This window comes from Mirounga angustirostris, unplaced genomic scaffold (genome assembly GCF_029215605.1).
Source record: "Mirounga angustirostris isolate CCGP_5_RB_7025 unplaced genomic scaffold, mMirAng1.0.hap1 SCAF_11, whole genome shotgun sequence".
NCBI lineage: Eukaryota > Metazoa > Chordata > Mammalia > Carnivora > Phocidae > Mirounga > Mirounga angustirostris.
The window spans coordinates 10473551-10495893 of NW_026991719.1; the positions used below are offsets into that span (position 1 = coordinate 10473551).

Here is a 22343-nt window from a genome sequence, read left to right on the forward strand (position 1 = left end):
GGAAGAGCCCTGTGTCAGCTACCTCCATACGCATCTCATTTCATCCTCGAAGAGCTCCTTCACGACCACTTACTACCCCATCATACAGGCAAGGAAACAGACTGGCAGGAAGTTTGGGGGCCTGCTGTGTGGGCAGAAGCACGGGCCCCTCCCCCTCCAAAGATGTCCCCATCCTAATCCCTGAAACCTGTAAACACTTTACATTATACAGCGAAGGGGGATTAGGGTTGCTAGGGTTCAGGTGGAATTAAGGTGGCTCATCAGCTGACCTTAAAATAGGGAGATCAGCCTAGATCATCCCGGGGGGCCCACTGTAGTCACGAGGTCCTTAAATGTGGAAGAGGGAGGCCGAAGAGGCAGGGTGATGGCACTTGAGGAAAACTCTCGCCCCGCCTTGGAAACTGGCTTGGAAACTGGAGGAAGATGGCCGCAAGCCAAGGAATGGGGGCGGCTTCTAGAAGCCGGGAAGAGCAAGGAAGGGGCTTCTTCCCTAGAGCCTGTAGAAGGGAACGTGGCCTTGCTAACCCCTTGTTTCTAGCCCCGCGAGACCCTGGTCAGGCTCCGACCGCCCCCCCTAGAATGTTAACGAATTTGTGTTTAAGCCACTGTTTGCGGTAATTTGTTAGAGCAGCCACGGAGAAGTCATAGAGCAGGAATAGAACCACCTTCACTTTCACAGTGTTATTTGGAATGTTTATCTGCCACTCTCCCCTGCCAGCAGATGTACTTTTTATAATGTATTTTAAGCTTAAAAAAAAAAAAGTTTCAGCCTGCTTTCCTCAAGCAGTGCTAGGATCTGAATATTTGTGTCCCCCCCAAATTTAGATGCTGAAATCCTAAGCCCCAATGTGCTAAGTATTAGGAGGTGGGGCCTTTGGGAGGTGCTTAGGTCATGAGACTGGACCCTCGTGAGTGGAATTAGTGCCCTTAGCAAAAAGGTTCCAGAAAACTCCCTAGCCCCTTCCACCGTGTGAGGACTGAGCCCGAAGGCACCACTTATGTACCAGGGAGAGGCCTCTCCCTAGACACAGAATCTGCTGGCACCCTGATCTGGGTCTTCCCGGCCTCCAGAACCGTAAGAAATACATTTCTGTGATCTATAAGCCACCCAGTCTGTGGGGTTTTGTCATAGTCCCGGAAAGGCCTAAGACAAGCAGATCATTTAGAACCAAGGAAAAGCCCCACCAAAGGGCTGGCGGGCGGTATGAGCCACCCAGGGGTTACAACCTGACGAGAGGGCAGCCGCAGACTGTCACCCATGGGCAACTGAAAACATGGGTTTAAAAAGTCAAAGGCAATGCTGCTGGTTGTTCTCAGGAAGAAATTTTTTTTTTTTTTTTTTTTTTTAAATCAGGACAACCAGAGGCTTCTTGCAATTTAGACCATAAAATTCCACTCAGGAAGGACATAATTACTTCAGTTCTACAACTCTGAAAATTCTGATAAGCAACCAGCCCAGGAACCTTGTCAACATGACACTATACAGTAGCATGTGATAGGAAAAACCAAAATAAAGCATGAAGAGCCTCAGTCACAAAGCGCTGGATTCAAACGCTTAATTCCGCAAGCGACCCAAACGCTCAGCACTGGCTTCAACGGGCTGCAGGGAAAGGGTCGCCGCTCTGCTCCTTGGCCACTGAAGCACTTCGTACTCCGAGCAACCATCTCTATCAGCCGAAACCAAGGGTTCCCCAAATTCCACGGCGCGTCACCTGGAGGGCTCGTTAAAAACAGTGCTGAGCCCACCTTCAGAGTTTCTGATTCAGGACGTCTGCCGAGAAGGGGCCCAAGAATTTGCATTTCTAGCAGATTCCCACATGAAGCTGGTGTCACCTCTTGCTTTTTGAGAACCACCCGTATGAATCTATTATCCTTACCTGAAAACCAAGGGGGGGGGTGTCAGAACCAGGTTTTCGTGTATGAAGAACGGAGCCTGGCCATGTGAATCGTTACAGAGAATTTTTGGCTTCTGGGAGGATTTCTTTTCCCTCGCTTTGCAAAGAACACAAAAGAGCCTTTGCTTACACACCCACCGATAGTCTGAAATAGCAGACCACATTAGGGTTGAGGCCTCACTACTCACCAGTACAAGCAGAAAATGATGGCTTGTGGAACCGACGGTAGGCGGATGAGGGGGTTGCAGGGCATGCGGAGTTGGGTCTCATCTCCCGTTCTTGTGGAAAACCGACAGTGGCGGCCCCCTCTCCCATTCCCATAAAATGCAACGAAGCCAGAGTGCCATTTTCAAAGGCAAACTGGATCGTGCCACTTCCCTGCCCCACATCTTTCTTTGCTCTTAGAATAAGATTCCAAACTCTCTACCAAGCTCTGCGAGGTCTTTGAGATCCAGCCCCTGTCTGCTCCTTGACTTCATCTCCAACCTACACTTGGTCTACATGCAAAACGTACAAGTCAGCTTTCAGTTCTTCAAATGCATCAGTTTCTACCCAGGGCCTTTACAACCTGCCACACCTGGGCCCGCTGTTCCGGCTTAGCACCTTGTCACCTCCGCTGTGAGGTCCGCCTTGATCGCTTATCTAAGAACCTCCACCCCAGCTCCTCACAGTCACGCTAACCTGTTCTAGAGATGAGTTCATTTACCCACTTGCTTGTTTACTGCCCATTTCCCTTCACTAAAATTTAAGACGTGAGAGCAGGAATCTTGGTTCATCTCATTCCCCACTCCGGCCCCAGCAACCAAAACACCAACTGGAATGTAGAAACCACGCAAATTGTTCTTGAGTGAACAAATAAGCCAGTCAAAAGAGAGACATAGGGGCGCCTTGGTGGTGCAGTCAGTTGGGTGCCCAACCCTTGGTTTCGGCTCAGGTCGCATCTCAGTGTGGTGGGATCAAGCCCCATCGCTTGAGATTCTCTCTCCCTCTCCCTCTGCCCCTCCCACTCTGCTCTAAAATAAATGAATAAATCTTTAAAAAGAAACAAAATAGGGGTGCCTGGGTGGCTCAGTCGTTGGGCGTCTGCCTTCGGCTCAGGTCATGATCCCAGGGTCCTGGGATGGAGCCCCGCGTCGGGCTCCCTGCTCGGCGGGAGGCCTGCTTCTCCCTCTGCCACTCCCCCTGCTTGTGTTCCTGCTGTCACTACCTCTCTTTGTGTCAAATAAATAAATGAGATCTTTAAAAAAAAAAAAAAAACAGTGAGAGTCACTCACTGCTCAGTGCTAATTTAAGTACTTTTTGTCTATTAGCTCATTTAACATTCACAGCCTAGGACACGGTTACTATTCGTAGCCCAAGCATGTGGGTGAAGAAACTTAGGCGTGAGGGGTCATCTGCCCACGGCCGTAAAGCTAGTTAGTAGTCGAGCCAGGATTTGAGCCCAGGCACCTATAGCTACACAAATTATGTACTAGAGTGCAGTACCTCTGCCTCCCGGTATCACTGGGATCTGGTTTTTTCACAAGTGCACATTAAAGAGAATGCCCTTCCAATTCACATGCCAACATTTTAGTCTACAGTCTCCCATTGCGGCCCTTGGATGAAAACAAAGATTTTATATGCAAAGTGGTTTAGTTCCTACTACCAACTGTTGGAGGTTTCTAGCACATGTCTTCTCAAAGAACTCCTTTTCTCAATATTCACAACCTCTTTCTAAATCAGGGCAAGACTCTTGATTAATTTCCCACTACCTGGGTTTAAAAGAATAAAGATCTAGAGCTTTGTTATCCAATATGGCAACTACTAGTCCCATATCACCATTGAGCACTTGACTGGGGCTAGGCCCACCGAGAAGTGTTTTAAGGGTAAAATTCACACTGGACTTCAAAAAGATCTTGTATGGGGGCGCCATTCTTAGCAGGGAGTCTCTTTGAGACTCCCTTCCTCTCCTTCTGCCCCTCCCCCGCTCACAACACATGCACACACTCTAAAAATAAATAAATAAATCTTTAATTAAAAAAAAAGATCTCATATGAAAAACAGTGTGAGGGATGCCTGGGGTGGCTCAGCCAGTTAAGCATCTGCCTTTGGCTCGGGTCATGATCCCGGGGTCCTGGGATCGAGCCCCGCTCAGCGGGGAGCCTGCTTCTCCCTCTGCCTGCCGCTCCCCCTGCTTGTGCTTTCTGACAAATAAATAAATAAAATCTTTAAAAAAGAAAAAAAAAAAGGAAAAGAAAAACAGTGTGAAATATCTCAATTTTTCAGTTACATGTTGAAACGTTTTAGATATATTGGGTTAAATAAGTTATATCATTAATTCTACCTGCTTTTTAATCATTTAAATAATTTTAATAGCCTTTTAAAAATTACTATGTGGCTCATGTTGTATTTCTACTAGACAATGTGGATCCTGAATATTCTAGAATATTTCATATTGAATAAAATATCTGAAATAGTTCTCCATGTTAGTAATGCATATTTTAATAGTTTGTGTTTTTTTTTAAGTAGGCTCCACACCCAACACGGGGCTTGAATGCATGACTCTGAGATCAAGAGTCACATGCTCTACTGACTGAGCCAGCCAGGTACCCCTCTTAATCAGGTTTTTAATCTAGAAACAAGTATCTGATTCATCTAGAGTCTGAATGTCAAATAAACTCATCAAGCCTCCTTCAACTTAGCGAAATGCACAGGGCTGACTCATGTTCTACACTTTATTTCTTTAAAAAAAAAAAGATTTTATTTATTTCATAGAGAGACAGTGAGAGAGGGAACACAAGCAGGGGGAGTGGGAGAGGGAGAAGCAGGCTTCCCACTGAGCAGGGAGCCCGATGCGGGGCTTAATCCCAGGACCCTGGGCTCATGACCTGAGCCGAAGGCAGACGCTTCACGACTGAGCCACCCAGGGGCCGCTACATTTTATCTATTTCAAGAGTAGTGCATTTAGTGGCCATAAAGCAATTCTACATTGTTCTGAAACAAAGAAAAAATGGTTTTAAGGACATATCAACTGATAACGCAAACTCCCTAATCTACAGATTCTGCAGCTCTTGCCTCATTTTTATTTACTTCTATTAAAAGATGCTGGGACCCTGGTGTAAGAAGAAATAACAAGCAATCTACGTTTTCTTGCCACATTTTTTCCCTTGAGAGCTACAAAATAATGCAGCATGTCATTAAGTGGGCTGAGCTTTCCCACAGACATTAGGATAATTGAGCCTGAGTTCCTGACCAAGGACTCCAGATCAAAGAGACAAAGACATAAATAAAAGACAGAAGGAAATACACAATCTCCAGCCTGCAAAAGTATTCCAAATACTGAGAGGATCCATGGAGTGATGCGCCCGGAGGACGCGACCCCATAGAGGGTTTGGCCCACCCTGAAATTCTGAGGGGAGACGGAGACTCAGAGGAAGGGACCGGAAACTGACATTTGTTGAGCATCTATATATAGTTTGCGTATGTTGCCACTGAGCACCTGATCAGGGCCTCACACCCTCCTAAAGGCACAAAGGTGCTCATAAACCTGCGTGCTTATAACTTTACTTAAGGAGAAATCAAGTAACTTGTTAGTGTGGAGTCTTGTTCCCCACTCTGTATCCCCAGAAGAGGGCATCCTTTTTAACCATTCTGTAGCATTTTTTCTAACAAAGGCTATATAAACTGTGCATAAGTAAGCTATAATTATACATGGAGAACTGGGTTATTTTAAAGTATACAGACACTATATAAAAAACAAAGTTTCTGGGACTTTATTTCATCCCAAACATATTAGTTAACACAAGCAACTAAATACTCCATTAATCATCTTGCTTCCCACCTGAAAAAGGAGAATTCTTTGCTATTCAAATACATGTCCAGGAAGTGTAAGCTCAATACCTTTCTTTCTCCTCCAGTAAGTTACCCCTGGGACGAACAGAGGCAACCTCCCAAAATATCTGTTAGAGTTTTGCAATGGTCGAGGCATCACGAAGGTTTGTTCAGGAAGGGAGAAGGCAAGGACCTCCAGAAGTGAACCTACTCCCCATCCTGCCCTCCGCTATTTCTGCCTCCTCCGCTGCACAGTCTCCAGAGGCAGGGGGAGGGCTTGCGTGAACGGGAGTGGGGCATGGTCACCCTCCTGAGGACACAAAGGTGCTCATCACCCTCTGCGTGTGAAAACCAACTGCAGTGCGGGGACGACCTCCTCTGGTCCCAGGTCCTTCCACCTTGCGTCACTGCCACAGACGAGAGTGAGGAAGAGCGACAGAGCGAGGAAGTGCAGGCAGATGTTCAACAGCAGGGAATGAGCAGAGAAGGAAAGTACGCATGGCAGGAAAACAAGGCTCGCCTTATATGGGAAAACCATACAGCATTTTGTAAAATGCTAGATTTTGAGTAGTTTTTCACCCCCATTGCTTCCAACTGTTATCATAATGGGCCCTAGTGAAAAACGGACACGTCTTTTTTTTTTTTTTTAAAGCTAAAACACACAGAAAAAAACACATCTGAAAAGCACAAAACCTTAACACTGCACACTTCGGTGATATACTTGTAACTGGTTAAATGAGCAACAGAAATGCAATGTTGACCTTGCTATCTATCCCCTTCTCCTGATTCTACAGGCATAAAATGCTTATTGTTTTTCCCATTAAGTGCTGCAAAGATTCGCATGCTGCATATGCATCAATGCAAATTTATTCAAATTTTAAGCTAATGAATTAGAAAACAAAATCTCATCCTGAATTTTCATATTTAATCAATGATTAATTTAACCCAATGCCTTTAGGACATTCCCCATAAATGCCACATTCCTTCATCTGTATGTTTATAGTACTGTATGTATCAGGATACAGCTGCTTTACTTGAGCATGTGAAAAATGCTTCTATTATACATCCACAGTATTTATAAGTTCCCAGCACTGTTGACGTTACAGGGCCTGGAAGGCATAGAGCCCCTATATGAGCCAGCCCTCTGTACTCAAATTTCAAGACATTTCCCCTCTCGGCCTCCATGAAGGGAGGCCATCAAACCCTAAGCACTCATCCTTCTGCTGACATCGTCACTTCCCCAGCTCTCAACATGACTGACTAACACTGACCTAGAGAATGACTTCTTCTGGGTCCCATTTCTCTCCACCGTGAGTCACTGCTGAATCGAAGATAATGACAGTGAAATACCGAAGCCCTTATTCTCAATGGTTGGCGCATGAAGTACGGTACTAAGCTGCAGATGCCCCCTCTAACAGTGGCCTTCGTCTTCCAACGACATTAACTGCAGTCTGGTCCGTGTCTAGTGTGTCTACTGATGAATGTGGAGTGTTTCTACTGCTGGTAACAAACAGGTAAGTCAAGCTCAAATGACGATGAGCAAGGTGGAGTTAGTTCAGTTCATTACCTTGGGTTTCCCAGTTCCGGGAGGACTCTGGAACCACCTCGGGGGAAGATACAGGGAAGGGTGAGCAGCACGAACTTCCTCATACTGGCCTGACTACACCAGAAACTAGGGCAGCGAGCGGACAGCACCTCTCCCCACAGCGAAGTCCTCCTAGGAGTCCACTGGTCCCTTTCCATCAGACCTGCCATCAACATGACCCCTCAGCCTTACTCCCCTCCTCGTTGAAGCCAAGGGCGAAACAGCGATTCGCAATGCTGGGAGAGAAGGATGGTGTAGTGAGGCAGTGAGTCTTCATGTTGGCTGCGCCTGAGAATCACCTGGGGTGGGGAGGCGTCCACCATCCCCAGCCAGGTTGCACCCCAGGACAATTAAATCCGAATCCCTGCCTGGGGGTGGAAACCAGAGAGCAGAAGACAGTGAAGCTCCTCAGCTGATTCCAATGGACAGCAGAGTTTGAGAACCCGCAGTATATGGGGCATATCAGAAGTAAGGATTTTTTGGTTTCAACGTGAGCACCCCTCTACCCTCGAATTCACGCTTTCTGGAACCGATGCTCCTAACTGCAGAGTTTGATACTCTACGTATGGGTGGGTTGACTCCAGAAAAACAGACTGAGAACCACTGAGTTAGAGAATCCACAAGGCCCCCTGTTCAGCAATTCAGGGTCCATTTTTCTGTGATTCCAGGGGCGTCTCACAGGACATATGGAACATGATAAACATGAATGGAAAATGTCCCAATTTTGAAACCTTTCTGCAGGCAGCCATGGGATTACTGTAAAGTCGACTTTCTTGCAGAAAGTCATTTGGTTATAAACTTGGTACTGAAAAACAAGAAAAAGCTTTCAATCATGGGGGATCTTCCGATGCTCCCACAAAACTCTGGACGGTAACATTAATTACCTTCAACGGTCTTTCATGGGAAGCTGCAAAGGATATAGAGCAATGCACATTTTCCCTCTCACCCCATCAATGCAATCAGGAGTTGCGATTGTCACATGGTTTCCAACCGGGCCAATATTTGGCAGTTCCCACTCTGCCCCGTCAGCCACGTCTATGTTCTTTGTTCAGCAGCTCCGCACACACTGAGGCATTATGCTCTGGCTCTCAGCGAGAGCAAACAGGAAACACATTCTTTTTTCTGCAAGAGGAAGATGTAACTTTCTGCCTTCTATTTTTCTACTACACAGGGCCAGATTATTTCATTCCATCCATTTGGTTCCTACAACTCCCCCCCTGCGCCTTTTTCCCCCCTGTTTTGCCTGGTGATGGTTTTAAGAAACCAAGAATAGAAACGAAGTCGAAAAAGAGTGTTTTTTTTTTTTTTTTTTTTTTTTTTGCCTTCTGTCTCCCAAGCCAGTTATCTACAACAGAATCACAACTGATTCTGATGGTAACAATACCTCTTTCTCTGTAAAATATTTTCGCATGGCAGACCGCCCTCCAGCCTCCAGATATATACAACACTTTCCTTCATGGGGCGGTCAACAGCTTTCCAGGCCAACTAGAACGGGACATTAACCAGAAAGGAACTTAACTGCCTTCTCAGACCTGGATATGCAAACACGTTACCTGGAGACTTTGTTAAAAGGCAGATCCTGATTCCGCAGGTCTGGGGTGAGGGCCTAAGACCGTGGATTTCCAACAAACTCCCAGGGTTCGGTGACGCTGCCAGTCTCAGGACCGCAGTTTGAGATGCAAGGACCCAGACGGTGGTTCTCAACCTCGGGGCACCATGGAGTTACCTGGAGAGCTTTAAATACTGACGCCCAACCCCACCGCAGAGCAATGGAACCTGAATCCGTGGGGTGTGGCCCAGACCTTAATAGTTCAACTACTGCAGGTGATTCTAAGTGAAGCCAATTCCCGCAGAATCACGTCAGAAAAACAGTGCCTGGCCGCAAATTCTCCTCTCCATCTTATTAAATCTGAATGTGTGGTTAACAACCAATTCCCTTTCCCAGCGAGGTTAACATTTATGCTAGTAGTAGATCTATCCATTCATCCAACGAATATTTGTGCAATGCCTACAAAATCCCAGGCAAACTGTGCTCTGCGTTGGGGATACCACGGGCAACAAAGGAGAGGGTCCCTTACCCTCATAAGGCTGACAGTTCAGTGAGGCAAGGCCGCAGCCCTAACCTCTGCTCACTCGGCGCTGGTAGCCCCCCTCTCCAGGGGTGACAAGCAAACGCACCTCCAGACACTGCCCCAAGTCTCTTGATCCTGAGGGGCACAATCACCCCGGTCGAGAACCTGTCAGTTAGAAGGATGCTTTCTTCAATTCAAGGGCTGAAGAACACGGCTCAGTCTGACTCAGGACCCAAAAGGAAGCCATATCCTCCCTCCCAAGAGGACAAGTTCACTTACACGTGCAAAGCTGCCATGTCTCCACCATGGTGCATATTAAAACCACGTGGGGCGATTTAAAAAAATCTCTCTGCCCGGGAGGGAGGGGGGTGCGGGGGGGGGCACGTACCCCAGACCAGTCAAACCAGATGCTCTGGGAGTGGGGCTTGGGCATCAGTGGTTTTCCGAGCTCTGCAGGCGATCAGAACCAGTGACCTAGCACGTACTACTCACGCGTGGCGGTCCACTCAGAATCTGCAGTTCAACTAGATCCCCAGGTGACTCGGATGCACGTGCAAGTGGGAGAAACACTGCTCTGGAATTCATAAAAAACAGGACCTTCGCCCGTGCGTAGTCATGCTAGTCTTGTTTTCCCGCTGCACAAAGCAATTCAAATAAAAAACAAACAAACAAAAACCAACCTTGCAAAGGGTCATTTTTAAAGAGCTGCTTCTCAAGTTCCCCCCTCTAAGCCCAAGACGCCATACTTTGGGGGGTGGGAACAGCAAGGGAGAAATGTGTCGTGTTTGCCATTGTGGACATTTGTCTGAGCTTGCGGTCCCCCAAAGGGGGCCGGGCACACTGCTATGCGCTCCGTGGGCGCTTAATAAATACTTGTTGGCTGACTGACCAGCCCAGAGGTGAGAATGAAGTGTGTCTCTCTCGGAGTCGGGGCAAATTTGTCCACCTAACCACGTGCTGTGGTTGGAGGCGAGCAGTCCCACGTCCGCTGGTCCCTAGGTTGCGGAAGGCAGCGGGGCTGGAGGAGCGGACGGCGAGGGGAAGACCAGAAGAGCCAGATGCGAAGCAAGAGGCTGCAGAGAGCACGGAATGCATTACAGTTCTCGTGGCATGAAACGCACAGAAGAAAAGCATGCCAATCACTGCATAATGAATTCGCTTCTGGCTGCCAAAGTAGGAGCCACGGAACAATGAACAATTTGAGCAGCTTCTGTTTCCACAATGCAGCCTTGTGAATGTCCACAGGCAGAAAATTGTGCCTACCATGCACTGGGCATTTTTCTTTCTGGGCTGTGCTCTAGACCTAGGCAGCAAATTGTGTACCTAAGAGACAATTCATTACCGAGCTAGGAAAATGAACCTTTGAACCTCCTGTCCAGCAGAGTCCCCGGGTAGGAGACGGGATTTTTCTGGACACATTTGCGTCAGTAAAAGCAAGCGTTCCCAACGGCAGCGACCATTGCTAGCGAGCTCAATTCTGACGTATGAGAAGGACTTCAAGACTCTCCTTGTCAACTAAAGCATCTCCTAGGCAGAGCTGGTGCGTCATCGAGCACTGTCTTCGAGGACTCGGCCTTGTCAACTAATTTGACAAGCCGTCGGTATCTTCCATGAATAAGCTCTGACAAACCACAAACTAGATGGTGATAAGACAACCCACACTATCAGTTTCTGTGTACGATGAGGCAGCCGGTGGCCTACCCAAATTGTGCAACTAGCATGTTGAAAAGCCTGTGAGTACTCACTTCTTCACACAAAAACTGGGGTCTTGATTAATACTGACCTGGTGAACGCATGAGGAATTTTCATTTTAGCGCCTCCTCTGTAGAGCTCCTTCCAAACAACAAAATCGTTCCTCCTTCAATTACAGACTCACACATGCCTGAGTCAAAGACTGGCCATATTACTTTGCCTATACTCAGTGCAGTTTCGTCTTGTGCAGGTTGGGTTGCTGGATGGTGAGGAACACGACGTGATTTCTGAGGAGACAAGCTCAACAGATACCTGTGATGCTCAATTGTGATGAGGGAAGTCCTTGGGAAAACACACAAAGGCAACATTTATATACCATCCTGTACCCTTTCCTTTCCCAGGTCAAATACAGAAGAGCTTTGCTCCATTCAAATTTTTTTTTTTTAAAGATTTTATTTATTTATTTGAGAGAAAGAGAGCGTGAGCAGGGGGAGGAGCAGAGAGGCAGACTCCCCGCTGAGCAGGCACCCTCCATTCAATTCTTTTCTTTTTTAAAGATTTTATTTATTTATTTGACAGAGAGAGACACAGTGAGAGAGGGAACACAAGCAGGGGGAGTGGGAGAGGGAGAAGCAGGCTTCCCGCCGAGCAGGGAGCCCGATGCGGGGCTCGATCCCAGGACCCTGGGATCCTGACCTGAGCCGAAGGCAGACGCTTAACGACTGAGTCACCCAGGCGCCCCTCCATTCAATTTTCTTAAAATCATCTATGGTAACCTGTCTCCCTCCTCCCTCCCTTCCTTTGAGGCTCCAGCAATTTCCATGCGGTACCAGTTTGTTCCACAAAGAACTTGGGGCCTCCTTCCTGAAGCTTCTGCCCAAAATAAATGGTCTTATACGCAGCGCACAAGGGTCAGGAAGTATACATTCTCACCCTTTTTTCCAACAGTCTCCCTAATTTTTAAAAAAATTTAAAGTAATCTCTATTCCCAATGTGGGGCTCAAACTCATGACCCCAAGATCAAGAGTCATATACTCTACTGACTGAGCCAGCCAGGTGCCACCCCCCAATTTTTTATTTCTATGCCTCTATTAGTTGGGAATAAAAGTTCATATATTCCCAAAACCTGTAAAATGAGGTATATATTATATATGTAAAGTACCAGAAGTATGTATATTAAATATAAGTAAAGTTTAATTTATTTTTAAATAAATACAGGGGTGTCAGTAGGTCCTTCTTGTGCCCCATGAACCACCTTGTGCATCCCACTTTGGTGACCATGAATCTATTCTCCCACATTCTACTCAAGTGTGTCCCCCGGGTAAAGATAATTTGAGGCAATGAAAGAGAAAGAAAATACGAATCTCTTCTCTGATTTGTGTCATGAAAATTTAGTTTTAACCTTAAATGCATTTCTGGGAGTTTCCTTTCCTTTACAGAATGTTCTGGTGTAGAATTCCAATTCCATTTTCAGAATTCCAATTCCATTTTCCTTACAGCACTTTGCTGTGCAGTATGGTAACTCATTAACAAGAGGGGAAGAGGGGCACCTGGGTGGCTCAGTTGGTTAAGCGCTGCCTTCAGCTCAGGTCATGATCCCAGGGTCCTGCTCAGGGGGGGAGCCAGCTTCTCCCTCTGCCTCTGCCCCACCCCCCCCCCCGCTCATGCTCTCTCTCTCTCTCAAATAAATAAATAAAATCTTTAAAAAAAATTACCAAGAGGAGAAGATGTTCATGCTCTCAACGCTCATCACTCCAAAGTCTGGTCCTACCACTAAGGCAGAAAGGCAAGGATAGGCTTAAGGATAAAACTTAGGAGCTCAAGGGGCACCTGGGTGGCTCAGTCGTTAAGCGTCTACCTTCGGCTCAGGTCATGATCCCAGGGTCCTGGGATTGAGCCCCACATCGGGCTCCCTGCTCAGCGGGAAGCCTGCTTCTCCTTCTCCCACTCCCCCTGCTTGTGTTCCCTCTCTCACTGTGTCTCTGTCAAATAAATAAATAAAATCTTTAAACAAACAAACAAACTTAGGAGCTCAAAAGAATGTACTAACTTTTCCTATTCCAGAGACGGGAGTTCCAAGAATGATCCTCTACAAATACGAAACATGTTTCTTCTTCCATCGTAAGTACTGAACGAAACAACCAGTTTAATGCACGTGTGACCATTTATCCATTAGACCCAGGTTAATTAAGCACCTTATCATGGGTCAGGCTTGGTGCCAAATTTAACAAGTTGCAACCACTGCCCTCAAAGTGCTTCCAGGCTCATGAAGGAACTAGACATGGACCCAAGTAATTGTTAAACCACATGATCCAACAGGTAAGCGAGGCACATCCTCAGCAGAATGGTGCCACAAAGGAGAGAACATGAAATTGCCTATGGGCGGGGACCTCAGATGAATACTGAAGAAGAGAGTAGGGGTTAGTTAGGCAGACAAGGTGAGGAAGGGAACACAAACAGATTACGCGAAGTCATAGCATGATGAAAGATCATGGCAAGGGAGACAGGAATGGTGGGAGGTGGGGCTGGAAATACAGGGATAAGCCAATGAAGACTTGGAAAAAAAAATCTATCTATGTCCCTTTCATCAATGATCAAATCGATTTCTGAGATCTTTAACAAAATTCCCAGCATGGCGAGGAACATGAAATCATGCCTCCAATCACCACTTTAGGGTTGAACACTGCAGGCCCAAGAGGAGAATGAAAGGTCTTGTGGGCCGAGGGAAGGATGAAGAGAGGACTTTTCCCTTTGGCGGCCAGAACTGAACCTCTGTGGGAGTTTTTGCCTGGAGGTCCCCGTTACCTCCTGTGTCTAAACTCCTGACAGATACTTGCAGGCAGAGAGGGCTCGCCGGTGAGGTTTCAAAAGCAGAGGCCCAGTTTTACCGAGTCACTCTTTCTACTTATTCAGAGGCTCGGGGAAGGTTTTGCCGCGGGGGGCAAGTGCAGCTGATGCATGATGGGCAATGTGGGGTCACCTGAGGGTTTCATGTGGAGGACTGGGACCCTGAACAATGCGAGGCTGGCGCAACACTCACGCCTTCACGAAGCCTTGTCCTGAGCAGGTGTTTAGTAGACTTATCCTCAGGCAGGTACCAGATCTCCACAAGCAACTGTAACTACCGAGATTTCATTTGGAAGGTTATCTAACCAAACTTCACGCAAGCATAATCTGGATTGCTTAAATCAGGGGTCAGTGAGCTCCTTTGGTAAAGAGCCAGACAGTAAATACTCGAAGTTTCACAGGCCACATGCAGCTTGTCCCAACAACCAGAGCACAAAAACAGCCACAGAGGACAGGAAAACGAACGGGCCCGGCTGTGTCGCAACGAAACTTTAGTTACTAAAATGTGAATTTCATACAGTTCACACAGATCATGAAATAGTATTCTTTTTTTCTTTCAACCACCTAAAAATATAAAAACCATTCTCAACCTGCAAGCCATTCAAAACCAGGTGGCAGGCCAGATTTGGTCCATGGGCCAGAGTTTGCCAACTGCTGATCCAGATGGCCATTTTCTAACCAGATTTGATTCCCAAATTACATACCTGAGTTGGCAGGTGTGTGTATCATAACTTCTACCAAGTTACAGATTTTCACTCTAAATGTAGCATTTCTTTCTTTTTTTTTTTTTTTTTAAAGATTTTATTTATTTATCTGAGAGAATGGGAGACAGCATGAGAGGGGAAGGGTCAGGGGGAGAAGCAGACCCCCTGCCGAGCAGGGAGCCCGATGCGGGACTTGATCCCGGGACTCCAGGATCATGACCTGAGCTGAAGGCAGTCGCCCAACCAACTGAGCCACCCAGGCGCCCCTAAATGTAGCATTTCTTAAACATGGTCTCAAAGATCCTCGGGATCTTGTACCTAAGAATTCCAACTGAAAGGCTTATTTATCATTATCTGAGTTTCTCAAATAACCAGATTTCCCTGCTAGCTGGAATTGGGTTACCAGCTAGTGTGGGACCCCATGGTGGCCACACAGACAGAATCTACAACAAAACAAAATTCTTTCTGCCAAATACTGTCTTCCCCCTTCTCTCTGACCAACACATAACTGGAGTTGATGACGATTTACAGAATGTACTAGCCTCAATTTCCCTTCTTTTCTCTGCTCTGTGTCTGAGGGCCGATCCAAATGAAAAGCAATGGTCGCATTTGACCTAATGGCCAAAGAGGCAGGCAGACAGAAGGAAATCCAGGATCACCAAGCGCTGTGTGCTTTGGTTACTGTCCCTGGAGAGCCAAAGGTTTTTAATACTCTGCAAGTAAAGGCTTAGACCCCAGAAGCCACCTACTAGCTGGTGTCTTTACTTTCACCCACGAACCGGAATCCCCCAAGTCTGCACATGGCCATGTTGCCCAGAGCTGCTTTACTGCCCCCGCCGAGGGTGACAGAGCACAGCGCACGTACGCCTTTGTCATTAGGACGCTACACAAGAGGGGTGTTTGCCTTCCACGCGGGGAGGTGGTACTCTGCCGGAGGTCTCTCTCCTCCTCTCCCTGGGGTCTTAAACACGCCTGGAGATCTAGAGTAACAGGCTGTTACCCTGCAGGGCATTCCGTCTCTCCAGTCCTCAGGGGAGAACTTGCTGGCACAGGGCCTGGATCCTCCCCAGGGGTAAGCAAAGCTGGTTCCAAGACTGAAACTCACTGTCGCTTGGGGAAGGGTTCTCACTCTGGGACATCTCAGGGGACACCGTTTCCACAGCGCCTAGTGGAGACAAAGAAGCAAAGCCTGGCCACTCTGATCCCCTCCAGGTGACCCAAAAACATCTCTGCCCACTAAGCCTTTACGCAAGCCCACAGATTAAATGAGTGTGCATCAGTCACCGCATGAATGACACAGAACCCGTCCTCCCCAAACCCCCAACTCCAGCACCAAAAGACTTGGGAGAAAAAAAACTATGCTGGGGCGCCTGGGTGGCTCAGTCGTTGGGTGTCTGCCTTCGGCTCAGGGTCATGATCCCAGGGTCCCGGGATCGAGCCCCGCATCGGGCTCCCTGCTCAGCGGGAAGCCTGCTTCTCCCTCTCCCACTGCTTGTGTTCCCTCTCTCGCTGTGTCTCTCTCTCTCAAATAAATAAATAAAATCTTTTTTTTTTAAAGATTTTATTTTTATTTATTTGAGAGAGCGAGAATGAGAGAGAGACAGAGAGCACACGAGAGGGGGGAGGGTCAGAGGGAGAAGCAAGCTCCTCGCCGAGCAGGGAGCCCGATGCGGGACTCGATCCAGGGACTCCAGGATCATGACCTGAGCCGAAGGCAGTCGCTTAACCAACTGAGCCACCCAGGCGCCCTAAATAAATAAAATCTTAAAAAAAAAAACAAAAAACAAAACTATGCTGTGCTACTGTGGTACATTTAGACAAAATACTGTGAAATCTAGCGTATCAGACAACCTAGACGGTGAAAGGTGGTTTCATGCAATTTCCACCCAAACTTGATCTATGTGAGTTTGTAGAAGGCAATTCTTTTCATCCATGGATCTTAAGCATCTATCTCATTTGTCTTATGGTTAGAAATTAATATTCCTAATTTAGCATACTCGTCCGCAATAGCTGAAACATAGACTGAGCTATCTTACTGTAACTTTCTGCTACAAACTAAATCATAGCTTCAGACATCCATTTGCCACCAATTATTTACGTCCAACCAAAAAATTCGTAAAACCTCATGAGAATAAATAACACAGCAGATCAAACAGTTGGTCAGAAATACAATGTTGGGTTCTCTTCTGGAAGGTGATTTGCTATGGAACCATTTTATATTTTAGAGCTTGCTTCTGCAGCAAAAGAAGTCTGCTGCTTTTAACCTCTTTGAAAGAAATAACATATAAATTTGCTAAAATGTGGAGGTTTATATAAGCAGAGAGCCAAAGCCGACCTCCCATATATCCCACCCCCCCCCCCGCCCCCCGCCCGCCCCATCCTCTCTGACAACCTCTCAGCCCTCGGAGACATAAAGGATAACAGTAAGCAAGTTGCAGTCACTGCTTTCCCTGAAATGTTACAACATCATTTTGGTGAGAAAAGAGCTCATTGTTACTTGCCATGCAAATATTTTCTTTTGGGGATTTTTCTCGTAATGGGAGATCTTAATTTGAGAGTGTGCACTTGGGGTAACTTGGCTGATGCGCTCTGCTTTCTTTACAGCTTCTAAATATACCCACATAATCGCAACAGCCCAGAGGGGCCAGTAAGCTCCTTAGCATCTCCCTGCTCTGACCCTGCCCCACAGTAAAAGCATGGACAATGGCCACTGTTGAACTTGCAAACTGAATTTCTGCAGAACCTCATATAATCTGGTACTTTTTTTTTCATTTTTAGTTGTTTTAAGATTTCTAAACTTGTGTTGAAACATGCTGCTTTCATTTCCCAAGAGGAGAATAATATTCCTTTAGCAAAATTCTTCGGTCAAGCCCATGTGTATTTTGGAACAGAGCAAAAGCAGGGGGAAAAAAAAAAACAACCGTATCATCTGGGGGGACAAAATCGTAGACAATTAGTAACAAACTTTTCTGGAAAGTGACTAGCATGGAACAGGATTTTCCAGACTGTATATTGAGGACTGCAAGTTCCAAGAGATGGTAATATGTATTCCACAATTATCTTCAAAAAATGATACAATTTATATCCCTATCATGGAAATTAGTAATGGACTTTAGAAGATTAGCAGCAAACCAACTTTTTAAATCTCAGTGTTCCAGAAATTTCTGTGACCTTAAAATCCCCATTTTCCTTCCAGGAATAGCCGTCAATATCTTGAGATATTAGTGTCCAGTTGATGGAACAGAAATGCTGAGATACGATTAGGGTTTTTTTTTCTTTTTCTAATCTTAAATATAGAGCTTATGAACAAGAATTTAAAAAACATACATAGCTAGAAGATAAGGAGATCATCACTTTAAAAGTTAAGAGAAATGAGACCTCTATATGCCCGGAAAATAACAGAATGAAACACGGTGACTCACGGATTGTGAAGTTTCAAGTGCCACCCCAAAGCAAAAGGTGTTACTAGTGTAAAAAAGAGAGATGAAACACACAACAGGCTGAGCCAGCCATTCAGAATCACACACATCATACCTACATATTCGTGCTCCTTGTGCTTCTATAAGCTATTTTTAACACAAGACTTAAAATACATTACTAAATATTACACTGAACCATATGCGACTGCCGATTCTGCATGCAAAAAAAAGTGATTACGTGTTGGCAATTTCATATGGTTCAGTCTAACAAAGGAATTATACAGAGACAGGCAGACAATAGGGTAGTCTAGCATTTTAAAAATTAAACAAGAGAAATTGTGATGGTTCAGCTGATTAACTTGATTCTACGAGTGGGAACAAAAAATAAGGAACATTTATTCCAGATGACGAAGTCAACTGTTCAGCAGACATGTTTTTACTTGCAGGAAAACGTCTGGATTTTCTTAAGTAGATACAACACGGAGGCTCAACAATTCTTGCCCAACAGCTAAGCTCAGTCTATAAAATTCCACTGGCTTTAGGATTTGTACACATTGTATTTTTCAGACATGATTCTCTTCTTCAGGGTCAACAAGTTTTAAAATCATCTTAAATGACCCAACAAACCTTGCCTCCCTCCTGCGAGTGGATTGGCATTATTCAGTTCACATGAGCTGACTAGCATGTCATCGTCCAAGAAAGACCCTAGTTAGAGTAAACTTACAAACACCTTGCAGGAGCACATTGCATATATTAAAATTCTTTGAACCCAAATGGAAAATTACACTTGACAGAAAAGAACTTTCAGATAATCCATTCTCACATGAGCTACCTTTATCTCTCGCTCTTGTTGTTTTAAATGATTCAAATACAACCTGATTATATTACTCCATTTAAAAATCCAGGGGCGGGGCGCCTGGGTGGCTCAGTCGTTAAGCGTCTGCCTTTGGCTCAGGTCATGATCTCGGGGTCCTGGGATCGAGCCCCGCATCGGGCTGCCTGTTCAGCGGGAAGCCTGCTTCTAGCTCTCCCCCTCCCCCTGCTTGTGTTCCCTCTCTTGCTGTGACTCTCTCTGTCAAATAAATAAAATCTTTAAAAATAAAAATAAAAATCCAGGGGCACCTGGTTGGCACAGTCACCGAAGCATCCGACTCTTCGTTTCGGCTCTGGTCGCGGGCTCAGGGTCCTGAGATCGAGCCCCGCATCAGGCTCCACGCTCAGCATGGAGTCTGCTCGAGATTCTCTCCCCCTCTCCCCCTGCTCATGTGTGCTCTCTCTCAAATGAATAAATAAATCTTTAAAAAAATAAAAGTCCAGATGCTGCCACATGCACATCCCATCCAGGCATCAATATGTACTTGCTTCTCTCTCAAGAGGAAAATCTTCCGCAGTGAATTATGTCTGTTGTTAAAGAGTCTTCCATCTGTGGATCATAACACTGCACCACTTTCCTACCCAGCTGCAAGTCATATTCAAGAAGCCAAAGGAATGTCCCAAGTCTGTCCCAAAAACGTCCAGATGGCCTCCCTCGCATCATAGTCCAATAAACAGTGGTGGCAGCCCACACAGTCCACCAGGTGCAGGCCATCACACCCTTCCACCGGCGGCGTCTCCTGCGACACGGACCTGGAGAGCCCATCGTTCCAAGTGTTTTCCTTTAATCTACTTAACTGCATTTCTTCAGATCAGACCACCGTCGGAACGTCCTTCCCCATGTTAACCTATGAGATGTATCTGTTAATGCCAACTGAGCGCTTGACCACCACAAACTATTTGGTGCGACCATGCCACACTCATCTCACTCTTGTCAGAAAGGAGAGGGGGGATTTGTAGGAGACTGTGCTGCCTTACTGGAGGGGAGTGTGTAGTTTCCTTTAGGCGAGGGTTTCCTATGTAGGCACTGCTGACCCCTGGGGCCAGATCATTCTTTGCGGTGGGGGCAGTCCTGTGCGCGGTAAGAGGTTTAGCAGATCTCCCTGGGTTCTACCCACCACCCTGAGATGTGACACTCTCAAATGGCCCCTGCGGAACAAATCATCCCCAGCTGAGAACCACCGATTTAGACTTCCTGGAATTCTGAGAATACGCTGAAGACCCTTTATAACTGCCTTTGTGTTCCCTTAGGATATTGCTGCTCAAAGCGTGGCCCCAGGACCAGCAGCATCAGGGAGCCTTCAGAAATGCAGATTCCCAGGCCCTGCCTCTGCTCTGCCGATTCAGAATCTGTACTGTAACAAGATCCATGGCTGATGCACATGAAAGTCTCAAGAGCACTCATCTATTACCCTAGCTTGAACTCCATCGTGCAGGATCTTATATAAAGACGACGATGTATAACTAAAGGTGCCAAATATGGCTGACACACCAGTCACTTATTACTCAACGGTTGATTTCTTTCCATTTGTTTCTGGCTAGATGTGAGAGAAGGAGAAAGAGAGAGGGGGAGAAAGGGAGAGGGAGAGAGAGGGGGGGAAGGAAAGAAACTGAGCAGGTGGGAATCATGCCCTGGCCCTTCGGCCCCGCTCTTGCATGGGGATTAGCTCGGTGTCTCGGTCACTAACTGTATACTTCCCCACCAGGCTTACTCACAAGATAAAAGGAAACACAACCCAACAATAGTACTCATCCCCCACAAACTCAAGTATATTGTTCTTAGTCTGTTATTAATTTCAAAAGCAGATCTATTTATTGAAAATAATTGGGGGCGCCTGGGTGGCTCAGTCGTTAAGCGTCTGCCTTCGGCTCAGGTCCTGATCCCCGCATCGGGCTCCCTGCTCAGCGGAAAGCCTGCTTCTCCCTCTCCCACTCCCCCTGCTTGTGTTCCCTCTCTCTCTCTCTGTCAAATAAATAAATAAAATCTTTAAAAAAAAAATGATCTCTTAAAAGTCAAAGTTTTCTAAGACCCCAATGTAGTTGTCTTGGGTAACCAGACTGTCGGAAAACACGCAGGAACTTGCTAGTACTTCCTGTGGCAGAAGCCAGAAAAGCATGAGACCCGGCGGGAAGCATGAGGCTCAGGGACAGGGAACAGCGTAGGGACCACGTGGCCAGCCCTCAGCGGTCACTGCCAGGCTGTAGGGACCTTGGGCAATCTCTCAGCCTCCAAGCCTTACTTCCTGACGACCTGAGCAGGTTGCCATGAGGATGACATGCAGCGATTATCATAAGATGTCCAACGCGACCTGGCATTAATAAACATTTTCCTGTTTAATCATCCTCTCCAGCTGTAAGATTTTTCAATGTTGTTAATTTGGGTGTTTTTGGCAAAGAAATCTATCCCTTCTTACTGGATTCCAAATAAAAATAGAACTTTAGTATATAGTATTATATTTTCAGCTCCAAAACAACTTACTCGATTGGGTCAAGTCACATAGAAGGTTAAATACCAAAGGTTCGCACACCTGGGTGGCTCAGTCAGTTAAGCGTCTGCCTTCGGCTCAGGTCATGGTCCCAGGGTCCTGGGATTAAGCCCCGCATTGGGCTCCCTGCTCGGCGGGAAGCCTGCTTCTCCCTCTCCCACTCCCCCTGCTTGGGTTCCCTCTCTCGCTGTGTCTCTCTCTGTCAAATAAATAAATAAAATCTTAAAAAAAAAAAAAGTAGTATCATGTTACACACATTGAAGGATTAAGAAATACAACTCTAAGTATGGGGCACCTGGGTGGCTCAGTCAGTTAAGTGGCTGACCCTTGATTTCAGCTCAGGTTGTGATCTCACGGTCATGACATCGATCCCCACCTCGGGCTCCACATGGAGCCTGCCTGGGATTCTCTCTCTGCCCCTCCCTGCCTGCCTCTCTCTCTCTCTCTCTCCACCCCCAACCTCTCCCCAAAAAAAAGAAAGAAAAAAAGAAATACAACTATGAGTATTTTACTTCACCTTGAATAAAAACCTGAAGTTTGCTGATGGAGCAGGCCTCCGAGGGTTGCAGTACAGGGGTGGAGGGAGGGGACCTGAAATGGGGTGGGGTTGTAACCTCGGGCACGGGTGGGTGTGGGTGGGCGTGGCTCCTAATGCGCAGGGTGAGCCGAGGGAGCTCGAAGAAGGAGCTGTGCGCTTGTGTGTGTTCTGTGCATTCCAGTTCTGCTCGGGTCAGAAAGGGATGGTTTTCTGCTTTTACCTCGTGTTTCACCAGGAGAAAGGGGCACATAAGCAAATATGCAATTCCGATTATTGTTGTTCCCTAACAGATCAATCTCATGGGAACACATTTGTGGTTTCCAACAGGAGACAGCTGATCGGACCATATTTGAGACTGCTTAACTTAATCTTCAATGTGTGAAAATAAGGGATCCTTCTTCTGAAAGATGTTTTAATTCAGA

General features: G+C 46.5%; 1 protein-coding gene and 1 long non-coding RNA gene across 3 annotated transcripts in view; both read right to left on the minus strand.

Annotated features, from left to right (window-relative positions):
- Window positions 1-22343, minus strand: part of GPM6B (glycoprotein M6B) — a 152561-nt gene that overhangs the window by 95866 nt on the left and 34352 nt on the right. The window lies entirely within an intron of this gene.
- LOC135361903 (uncharacterized) lies at window positions 5551-12892 on the minus strand. Its single transcript, XR_010406035.1, has 2 exons — window positions 11146-12892; window positions 5551-9997 (listed from the first exon to the last, which is right to left on the minus strand). It is a non-coding gene; the product is annotated as an uncharacterized LOC135361903 (long non-coding RNA).